Source organism: Oreochromis aureus, linkage group 23 (assembly GCF_013358895.1).
Source record: "Oreochromis aureus strain Israel breed Guangdong linkage group 23, ZZ_aureus, whole genome shotgun sequence".
NCBI lineage: Eukaryota > Metazoa > Chordata > Actinopteri > Cichliformes > Cichlidae > Oreochromis > Oreochromis aureus.
In genome coordinates, this window is record NC_052963.1 from 1,289,690 (window position 1) to 1,302,112 (window position 12,423).

Sequence of the window (12,423 nt, forward strand, 5' to 3'; positions counted from 1 at the left end):
TTTTTTAAAGTAAATATCTGTCATACTTATCTGTTTTTTTTACTACATCAGGAACTTCTTAGCATCTGTTTAAAAAGAACAAAGAAAACAAAATGAATATACTTGCCTTGGCAGTGAGAGATTATTTCTTCTTAATATAAAGATTGTAACATATGTCTGTATGCATCTTATCTCATCCTTAAGCAGGAGTGTTAGGGCCACATTAAGAAAAAAAATATGATCATTTTGAGAAATGTCGAAATTTCAAGGTTAAAGTGGAAATACTTTAAGTACTACTTAAAATAATTTCAAAAAACAATGAAAAAAGCGAAATACTATTTCCATAAGAAAGTCAAAATGTGGAGATTACAGTTGTTGTTGTAGGACAAACTGCCACAGCTGCTATGTCTTGTGTAGATGAGTTAGTAAAACAAACTGATCAGCCATCTTATCGTGTTTTGTGATCCATATATTGCACGAGAGTGTAACCATCGATGTCCTTGTCCATTACCAGGCATTTCATTTTGTACAAATCCAACCAGAGTCTATATGTTTTTTTTCCTTGTGCCCAAGCTTCTGAACAAAGGTTCAGTTGGTCTTATCTTTCTTATTATCCCGCTGTGTTCATGTGTTAAAAGATCCATTCCATCCATTCTCCTCCTCTTATCCAATTCAGGGTCTCGGGGGGCTGGAGCCTGTCCCAGCTGTCTTAGGGAAAGAGGCAGGGTACACCCTGGACAGGTCGCCAGCCTGTCACAGAGCTAACACACTGAGACAGACAACCATTCATGCTCACACTTATGGCCAATTTAACCTAACCCCACTAACTGTGCATCTTTAGATATGGTATGGTATCCGGTATCCTTACCGGATTGTGGGAGGAAACCAGAGTACCCAGAGAGAAGACCATGCAAACACGAGGAGAACATGCAAACTTCATACAGAAAATCCCTGGGTTGATGGTGGAATTGAACTCAGAACCTTGTTGTGAGGCAATAGTGCTAACCACTGCACCACTGTGCTGCCCAAGTAAATAACTTCCTTGTAACTAAACTGACAGTGGAATAACGCTGTAAGATGATGAGATGGTGAAACTGTACTTCAGTGTGGATTAAATTTATTTTTTCCCTCCAAATGCTAATACCCCAAAAATATGACAAAAAACAAAACCAAAACAACCCAGATGTTAATGCTCTGTAATAACAAGTTCTCAAACGTGTTGAAATGTTTTCAGAAGGCGCCAGTGCTAAATTGGCATCACACTGGCTAATGTGGTTCCTCCAGTTAACTCATGTGCACACATCCATTAATTAAGCCCCAGCAGGTAAGATTAGTATTGAACACATCACCAAATTCTCTAAGTAAATATTTTTGTAAAGGTACTGTTGGCATGAACTTTTCACCAGATGCCAGTAATAACCAATCAAATCCGCACGTATAAAGAAATCCAACCATAGATGTCCATAATGAAGTTATGTGTAAAAATAACACATCTAACATTCATACTCCGATGGATGCATCGGAGAGTAACATGGGGTTAGTATCTTGCCCAAGGATGTTTGGCATGCAGACTGGAGAAGCCTGGGATTGAACCACCGACCTTGTGGTTAGTGGCTGACCTGCTCTGCCACCTGAGCTGCAGCCAACACAGGGTGATGGCGTCTTCTGTGGATCTGTTTGCGCGGTATGCAAACTGGTGGGGGTCGAATTCTGGGGGGAGGTAATCCTTGATGTGCTGAAGGACTAGTCTCTCAAAGCATTTCATGATTACCGGTGTGAGGGCCACAGGGCGGTAATCATTCAGGCTGGAGATGGGAGACTTCTTCGGCACTGGGATGATTGTGGCTGATTTTAGACAGGATGGGATGGCTGCCTGATCCAGTGAGAGGTTGAAGATTCTGGTGAAGATGAGGGTGAGCTGGTGTGTGCATGCTCTTAGCACTTTACTACGTACTCCGTCTGGGCCGGCCGCCTTCCTGGCGTTCACTGCTAGGAGCACACGTCTGACATCGTGCTCCGTTACAGTGAGTGGAGCAGTGCAGGAACCAGGTGAGGATGAGGATGGGAGCAGGGCTGAGGCAGATGAATGCTGCTGTTGTGGTGTTTCAAAGCGGGCGAAGAAGCTGTTTTTTTCCTCTGCCAGCTGCACACTCAGGTTTTCTGTTTTCACAGTTCTGCCTCTGTGGTTTATGATGTCTATTATTCCCTGCCACGCCTCTCGTGTGTTGTTGCTGGACAGGTGGGACCCCTTTTCAGGTCAGCTCGAGCAGACCTGTACAGAGCTCTGTCAACAGATATAAAGTTGGCATCGTGGGCTTTGAGGAGTGTGCAGACCTTGCTGGTCATCCAGGGTTTTGGTTTGGGAAAACCCGAATGCTTTTGTCCACAGTCACATTTGCAATACAGAACTTGATATAGTCCAGTACTGATCCTGTGAAAGTTTCTAATGCAATATATTATACTTTACCAATGTAACACACAATGCAGGTATCTCTCAGAATTTATTTTTATGTTATCAAAAATGTATTAAAAGTACAAGCATGAAAACTTACAAGAATGCAATAAAAAATATAACCAAACAAGCTTAATTTACAGTTTGAAATACAGAAAATAATGAAAATATATAAATAACTACCTATTAATCCCCATATCCAAGTATCAAGAAGTGTAAAAACAAATTACATTCTTTCCTCAGTTTCTATTAATAAGACTTAAATTTACATGAAATTATTCAAAATGATATACATTATTCATAAGGAGACAAAGAATTCAGAAACAACACGGAGAATGTCTTGATGCATGCTCAATCATCCAGGTAATTAAATCCCTAAAGTTTGATTCTGTTCATCTGGACGTAGTGTTTTCAATGGGAGAAAAGTTTCATCACTCATCCAAGTGACTTCTGCGGTCTCAGCTGACTGCAGGTTTCCCCTATCTTATAATAATAATAATAATAATAATAATAATAATAATGGATTGCATTTATATAGCGCTTTTCAAGACCCTCAAAGCGCTTTACAATTCCACTATTCATTCACACACGGGTGGAGGCAGCTACAGTGGTAGCCACAGCTGCCCTGGGGCAGACTGACAGAAGCAAGGCTGCCATATCGCGCCATCGGCCCCTCTGGCCACCACCAGTAGGTGAAGTGTCTTGCCCAAGGACACAACGACCGAGACTGTGGGAGCCGGGGCTCGAACCGGCAACCTTCCAATTACAAGACGAACACTCTTGAGCCACGATCGCTCTATAAACAGTACGTTGCATTTTCAGTCATTATGCAATGTACTGTTTAAAAGAAAAAACTTTGTTTTGCCTTGACAACATACATTCGTCTTCATTTCAAATAAGTAGTTATTTTTCACACAGAGAGCAATACCATTCTCCAGCCTCTGCTGTCCAAAACTACTCTGTATTCATCTGGAGGCACTGTGTGTGAAACCACTTTAAATAGCTCTCATGCAGGAACAAAGCAATTGTATAAAATGAAGTGAGGGAATGGAGCTATAAATAGATTAATATAGAGATATGAAAATAAACTTATACATAGACATAGGAACACAAGTTTTAACATTAATGTTTCTGGGATATAAGCATACAGGTGTCTAAGCAAACATTGTGGTATACAAACTGAGAGAGGGCAGTGAGTCATGTTTATTCCTGTTCAATATGTGTCTGACACAAGTGGATGAATTAAAAAGTCTGACAGCAGCAGCAACAACAGGCAATGCCTTCCTGATGACTTTCTATCTGTTTACATCTTTTTCTATTATGCCTGTATCCCAGCTTGAAGAGTCCTGGACCCTTTTTCTAGTCAGTGGGTGTGTGGGCAGACAACTCTGGCTTGTCACCCAGTTGGATTTCCTGGTATTTGTAAGATGGCACTATCTACAAATCAGGACACATTAACTATGATATTAAAAAATGACATGATGACATAGTCGTTGGTCAGTTTACCGAGCATTTCTCAGTTTTGTTCTTTATAGTTCTGTTCATCATGTCATTGTTTGTGAGTCCTGGATTATTTGATGATATGTTTACATTATGTATTCTTTTGTTTTCAGTTCCATATTACTTTTTAGTGTAGTTCTTCTTCAGTTTCCACAAGTGGATGGAACACTTGTGAAAATACTCTAGTGTTAAAGCCAGTCTTGTCTTCATGTCTGTTTATGGTTTTGTCTGTGTCAAGCTCGTGTGTCTTAGTCTGTGTTTTAGTTTGGTGGCCTCTTGTCTCTTTCTTGTGTTCAGTCTTACTTCCACTGTCTTCTTATTCCCAATGTATCCCTGCTGTGTTATGCAGCTGTCTCCAATTCCCCTAATCGCCATCCTATTTATACATTTTGCCAATCTCCTGGTCTGAAGTACATTATTCTATTCTATTCTATTCTATTCTATTCTATTCTATTCTATTCTATTCTATTCCATTCTATTTATACAGCGCCAAATCACAACAACAGTCACCTCAAGGCGCTTTATATTGTAAGTTCAATTTTACAATTATACATACAGAGAAAAACACAACAAACATATTATTCCATATAAGCAAGCACTTTGGCGACAGTGTTAAGGAAAAACTCCCCTTTAACAGGAAGAAACCTCCGGCAGAACCAGGCTCAGGGAGGGGCGGGGCCATCTGCTGCGACCGGTTGGGGTGAGAGAAGGAAAACAGGATAAAGACATGCTGTGGAAGAGAGACAGAGATTAATAACAGATATGATTCGATGCAGAGGGTCTATTAACACATAGTGAGTGAGAAAGGTGACTGGAAAGGAAAAACTCAATGCATCATGGGAATCCCGGCAGCCTACGTCTATTGCAGCATAACTAAGGGAGGATTCAGGGTCACCTGGTCCAGCCCTAACTATATGCTTTAACAAAAAGGAAAGTTTGAAGCCTAATCTTGAAAGTAGAGATAGTGTCTGTCTCCTGAATCCAAACTGGAAGCTGGTTCCACAGAAGAGGGGCCTGAAAACTGAAGGCTCTGCCTCCCATTCTACTTTTAAATACTCTAGGAACAACAAGTAGGCCTGCAGAGCGAGAGCGAAGTGCTCTAATACGGTGATATGGTACTACAAGGTCATTAAGATAAGATGGGGCCTGATTATTTAAGACCTTGTATGTGAGGAGCAGGATTTTGAATTCAATTCTGGATTTAACAGGAAGCCAATGAAGGGAAGCCAAAACAGGAGAAATCTGCTCTCTCTTTCTAGTCCCTGTCAGGACTCTTGCTGCAGCATTTTGGATTAACTGAAGGCTTTTCAGCGAGTTTTTAGGACATCCTGATAATAAAGAATTACAGTAGTCCAGCCTGGAAGTAATAAATGCATGAACTAGTTTTTCAGCATCACTCTGAGACAGGATATTTCTAACTTTAGAGATGTTGCACAAATGGAAGAAAGCAGTCTTACATATTTGTTTAATATGTGCGTTGAAGGACATGTCCTGGTCAAAAATGACTCCAAGGTTCCTCACAGCATTGCTGGAGGCCAAGGTAATGCCATCCAGAGTAAGAATCTGCTTAGATACCATATTTCTAAGATTTTTTTTTTCTTTCTTTTTCTTTGATTACGCAAAATATATGCATATTTTCTAATATTTTCTTCTGTGCAACAACCTAATTTTACAAGATAAAAAATTAGGTTTTATATCTTATATAGCAGTCTGTCTTTGAGATGGTTTATGTTAACTTTATTGGCATTTTGGAGACTGCCTTTTATCCTTGTGTTGCTGCTGTAAGTCAGGAAATTTAGTTTTATTGTATAGCCCTGAATCACATGTGAAGGTTTGAAGGACTTCGTGAGGCAGAAGAGCACATTAAAACACTAAAAAAAGAGAAAAACAATAAAGTCACTAACATATTAAAACTCAAAATGAACAAGAAAACAAAAGAAAATATTTATAAACTTGTATTTAAAAATGAGAATAGGAAGATTTTATATCTGCTCTAAATGTGGCTGAACAGTTAGTGTGGCCATTATAAGTGCTTTTTTTCCCCAGTATAATTCAGATTTATTCATATAGCGCCAAATCACAACAACACAACAACAACCCCAAGGTAAAGATCTTGCAATACTAGAGAAAAAAATCCCAAGATCACAGTACGCCATGTAAGCAACAGTGGGGAGGAAGAAATCCCCTTTTAACAGGAAAAAATCTCCAGCAGCGCTATCCTCCACCCTCCAGTATCCCCAATTCTGCTCTTTGAAGAATATTGTGTGTCTGTTGGTTTAGCTTTTTTTAATTTATTTTTAAGATCAGGAGGATCTTAAAGTGCGAGTTGGGATGTAACTGTAATATTTAAGACTTTATATACAAGTATGAATATTTTAAATCAATTCTGTAGGATCATCAAAAACAGTGTAGCTCTGCTGTTCTGAATAAGCTCCAGCCTAGTGAAATACTGTTTTACAGCTCATCCTTTTTACAAATTCGATGGATAAATTACATCAATCTCTCTTTTCCCTTCTTTTCCAGATCCAACCCATTCTACGAGCCAAGGACATTGAGCCCTGTGCAGCAGGGTGCTGGTGGCCCCTCACCTGATGTGGCCAGCAGCCAGAAGAGGAGAGCTCCCCCACCCCCGGGCACCAGCCCTGGGCTCGGCCCCAGTCCGCCACCCCACAAACCCACATCTGGCCCTGATGGGGAGAGAGCCCAGCCCGTTGGGCCCAGCCCAGTGGCAGCAGTGATAGGGAGAGAGCTGGCCTCCTCTTCCCCCAAGGTACGCAGTCCTTGCTGGAATGTAATAAACTTTATTTATCCCCATGTGATGCATGTGAAAAATGCAGAAAGAAATACACTGTGGCTGTCTCTGCAGTGTATCTGGTGCTTAATGAAGAATCATTACTTTCTATTTTGAGAAATATACCTTTTTAAAATAAAGCAAATGTATTTATTTGGGTATTCTTCACTATAACATGAATGCACAATTTAAAATTTTGATTTTAACTTTGATTTCTTTTTTTTCTTTTCTTTTGTTTTCTTCTTTCTTTTTTTACCTGTCCCGTTTGGTTCTTTTGCCATCAGAATTATTGTCTAAAGGCGAAGAAAGATGCCCAACGGATTTACTTTACCAAATTGACCATCCCAGCCTTGCCGTAATGGTCCATTTGATTCACCTTTTATTGTTTATTTTATTTTCACTTGCTGAATATGGGACAGACTTAACTGGGGGAAAGAAAGGGGAGAAAGAAAGAGGGAAAGAAAAACAGCGGGGAAGAGGGACGGGGAAAAAGGGTAAAAAACCAAAAACCAACAGAATAAGCAGACAAAAAAATACATATATCGATCATCTGGATCACCTGTTGAGAAAGAAAGATTTTCAGGGCCGAGTACAATAACCTCAGTTTGATCTGAATTAAGAAGCAGAAAGTTAGCGGCCATCCAGGTCTTTATGTCTTTAAGACATTCCTGCAGTTTAACTAATTGGTGTGTGTTACCTGGCTTCATGGATAGATAGAGCTGCGTGTCATCTGCATAGCAGTGAAAATTTATGCTATGTCTTCTAATGATGCTGACTAGGGGAAGCATGTATAATGTAAATAGAATTGGTCCTAGCACTGAACCCTGTGGAACTCCATAATTAACCTCAGCATGTGAAGAAGACTCTCCATTTACATGTACAAATTGGAGTCTAAATGGCCTGTATTTATATAGCGCTTTTCTAGTCCCGAAGGACCCCAAAGCGCTTTACATATCCAGTCATTCACCCATTCACACACTGGTGATGGCAAGCTACGTTGTAGCCACAGCCACCCTGGGGCGCACTGACAGAGGCGAGGCTGCCGGACACTGGCGCCACCGGGCCCTCTGACCACCACCAGTAGGCAACGGGTGAAGTGTCTTGCCCAAGGACACAATGACCGAGACTGTCCAAGCCGGGGCTCGAACCGGTAACCTTCCGATTACAAGGCGAACTCCCAACTCTTGAGCCACGATCGCCCCTCGTCTATTAGATAGATATGATACAAACCACTGCAGCACAGTACCTGTAATACCTACAGCATGTTTTGCAGTCATATTTCATGGTGTGGTCTGCCGGGGCAGCAGCATCTCTGCTGGGGACAGGAAGAGACTGAACAGGCTGATCCGCAGGGCCAGCTCTGTTCTAGGATGCCCTCTGGACCCAGTGGAGGTGGTGAGTGACAGGAAAATGGTGGCTAAGCTTTCATCCCTCCCACCCCATGCAGGAAACTCTAACAGCACTGAACAGCTCCTTCAGTGGCAGGCTGCAGCACCCACGGTGTGGGACAGAGAGATTTTGCAGGTCTTTCCTCCTTACTGCTGTCAGACTCCACAACAAAGACTTCAATTGATCAAACACACACAAAAGAGTTATCTGCTATAGGCTACGTGTTTGAGAATTATACCACGGGGTCAAGTACTTCTGATTTGAGGCCTTATTTTTCACAGGAGCTACAGTATCCAGTGTCATATGTGGTGAAGAGGCAAAATCAATTCACCTATATATTGTGTATTGTGCCTTAATTAAGTGTTCCCTGGTGTTTCCCAGTTGCAGTGTGTGTTACTACCAGTAAGTTTGGTAGTTCATGAAATAGAAGAGCTTCTGTTCCTGTAATATTGAATGTTGTTTTAAAAGGTGTCCAAAAACAGAAAATAAAGTATTTCAAAAGACAAGGAGTATGTCACAATGAATATATAATTTGAATTTATACAATTTAATTAATTCCGGTGTTAGCAGTTAAATGTTATGTATTTAGCACCAAATCACAACAGCAGTCGCCTAAAGACACTTTATGTTGCTGGGTAAAAACACAACAATAATACAAAAAAAACAACAACAATTTAATTACCCAATATGAGCTAACATTTAGTGAGAGTGGGAAGGAAAAACTCCATTTGAAGAGGTAGAAACATCTGGCAGAAACAGGCTCAAGGAGAGACAGCCATCGACTGTGACTGGCTGAGGTTGATGAAAAGGAGACAGGACAACATATACACTGTGCAACTAATGATTAAATGCAGAGAGGTGTATAAACACAGATCGAGCAAAGAAGGAAAAAATTCATACATCACGGGAAGCCCGCAAGAGCCTAGGCTTATTGCAGCACAAATAAGGGAAGATTCAGGGTCACCTGATCCACTCTAACTGTATTATTTGTCAAAACTGAAGGTTTTAATGCTAATCTCAAAAGCAGAGATGGGTGTTTGTCTTCTGAATTAATACAGAATAGAATAGAATAGAATTCAACTTTATTGTCATGTCACAGGTACAGGGCAACGAAATGCAGTTTGCATCCATCCAGAAGTGCTTTAGCCATGATATAGATATATTACAATATATAATAGCAATAATATAGATATGTAAGTATATTACAGAAATGAGTCTATTATGGTATTTTACAATGTACACGGTATGAAGGTATGTTATGAAAATGCTATAACTATAAGTATGTACAGGCTGTAGTGAGTACAAGCTATGTACAGTGTGTGAATGGGTGGATGACTGGATGTGTAAAGCGCTTTGGGGTCCTTAGGGACTAGTAAAGCGCTATACAAATACAGGCCATTTACCATTTACAGGCTATGAACAGGGTATAAATATGAAAACTATACAGAATATGAAATAAAAAAACTATACAGAAATATGAGATATACAGCTATACAGAAATGTGAACTATGCAGGTTATAAACAGTTGTAGAATTAAAAATTATCGTATTGTACAGAATGATGTGAGCTGCATCCACAGAACAGAGGCCTGAGAGATGAAGACTCTGATTCCCGTTCAACCTTAAAATTCTATAGGAACCACAAGTACACCTAATATTCCAAAATTAAAATCTGGATTTCAAAGCGAGTCAGTGAAGACAAGCAACACTTTTGATCCATCAATATTAAAAAATTATTGATGCAGCAGATTGAGATGAAACTTGGCCCAGAGGTACAGTAGGTGTCCCAGAGGAAGAATCTGTTGAAAGTTGGACATCAACTACTCAGGATGATTTTTAATGAATTTTTGAATATGCAACCAGACGGTCACTTTGGTTGTATTGGGCTGTTCCATTGCAATTTGTGTGCGCGCGTGCACGCGCGTGCGGGTCTAGGCTTTCAATTGGGATATAAAGCGAAAAGGTGCTACCGTAAAGACTGGTGTAAAAGCGCAAGGAAATTTATGCGCGGATTAGAAGCGGCTGGCTTGACCGCGGTAAATAAAATGCTACAGCAAACGCGCTCTAGTGTGAACGCTCAAAGCGGCCCGCATGCGCAAAAGAAGATGTCACACACAACGCGCTCTGTTTAGACCCAGAGCAAACAGTATTGTTTGACTGATGGCCCTTAATATAAAGACTTCGGACTTTACGTTTCCCAATTTTTGCTTTAAGTTATTTTGTTATTTACATAATAATGTAAATAACCTAATAATTATCCTTATTGCTGTTTTAGAGGAGCGGTGCTTCAAAGGATAGTTGCAGATTTCTGTCAGAATCTGCAGATTATACAGTACAAATAAAATGTTCACGTTGTGTTCCCAACAGTTTCACTAACATCTACACTGGATGGCCAGGAAGCGTTCGCAATGTCTTCTCGGGCGCTTCTCCGGCGCTGATAATTGGTGTCTGTCTTGTGTCAGTGACGTAAAAGACGGATTTAATGCGACATGACCGTTCACACAGCAGTCGCTTTCTAAAACATCAGATATGTATCGGATTCAGTACCACATACGAAAGTGACCCAGATTGGATTTGAAAATATCGCCGTTCACACTGTCATACCATGATCGGATATGGGCCGCATAGGGTCAAAAAAATCGGATTTGACGCGCTTTCGCCTGCAGTGTGAACGTAGCCTTAGTGAAATGTATTGAATACTTTGTACCAAAGCCTTTTTTGGTGATGACAGCTTCAAGACGCCTCCTGTATGGAGAAACCAGTCCCATTGCTCAGGTGTGACTTTGGCCACACAATCAGTCTTCTACTCCTGAAGCTTCAGTGAACTCTGAGCTTTAGATCTTACCAGAGCCGTTGAATGGGAGAGTTGTGGCATCTCCATTCACTCCAATAGGTCTTTTTTTTCTCCCCTTCCAGCAGTGGTGGAGCATGGTACAAAAGATGATTAGGGCCGCTGGAAAAAGAAAAAAGTGGGGACATCTTTTTTTTTCAGAATTCTGAGGAAATAACACTCAATTATTTGATTGATAAACCCCAATCTGTAGCATGGAGCCTTGCAATAGTTCCAAAAGTTATCAACATATACTAGCCGCACTATAAGGATATAGCAGCACAGAAGTTTGAGGTGTATTTTAAAAGGAAAGAAAGGAGAAAAAACAAGTATCCTTGTTATCAGTACAACTGCCATCTAAGCACTTGTGGAACCACAACTGTGACTCTGACTTACTCAAGGGCTCTCACTCTTTTAATAGCTTTTCAATTGGATTCAGGCCAGGTGACTAGCTGGGCCATTCTAGAGGCTTTATTTTTTTTCTCTGAAACCAGTTGAGAGTTTCCTTGGCTGTGTACTTGGAATCGTTGTCTTCCTGAAACGTTCACGTTCATTTCATGGTCCTGGTAGATGGCAGCACATTTTTATCAAGAATGTCTTGGTACATTTTTCCATTTATCCCTGCTTTAGTTATATGAAGTGTGCCAGTGCCATACTCTGAAAAACAGCCCCACACTATGATGTTCCCCCAAACATGGTGTTTGTTATGGTATCCAAAGAGTTCAGTTTTGGTCTCATCTGACCACACCAAATTCTCCCAATATTTCACAGTTTTGTCTAAATGTTATTCAGCAAACATGCTTCAACATGCTTTTTCTTCAGCAATGGAGTCGTGCGTGGTGAGTGTGGATACAGAACATGTTGGTGGACAACATTACTTATTGTTTTCTTTGAAACAACTGTACCTGCTGATTCCAGGTCTTTCTGCACTCTGGGACAACTCTTCTGATCATTCTTTTCACTCATCTGTCTGAAATTCTGCATGGCCAGTTGGTCATGGCCAGTTTATGGTGAAATGATATTCTTTCCACTTCCAGATTATGACCCCAACTGTGCTCACTGAAACCTTCAACACTTTAGAAATTCTTATGTAAGTAATACCATCAGTATGTTTTGCAATAAGAAAATTATGAGTCTGTGGGTTTTTGTGCTGATGCACCTGTAGCACTTCCCTGAGGGAAGCAGGCTGAACATGTTGAAGCCAGGGTGGGAGCTGTCCTTGATGATGTTCGCTGCTCTGCTGAGGCAGCGGGAGGAATAAATGTCCATCAGGGAGGGGAGAGGGCAGCCGATGATCTTTTGTGCTGTCTTGACCACACTCTGAAGCCTCGCTCTATCCGCCTTGGTGCAGCTGCCGTACCATACTGTGATGCAGTAGGTTAGCAGGCTCTCAATGGACGAGCGGTTGAAGGTCAGCAGCAGGTTGGAGTTCAGCTTGTACTTCCTGAGGACTCTCAGGAAGTCCAGCCGCTGTTGGGCCTTC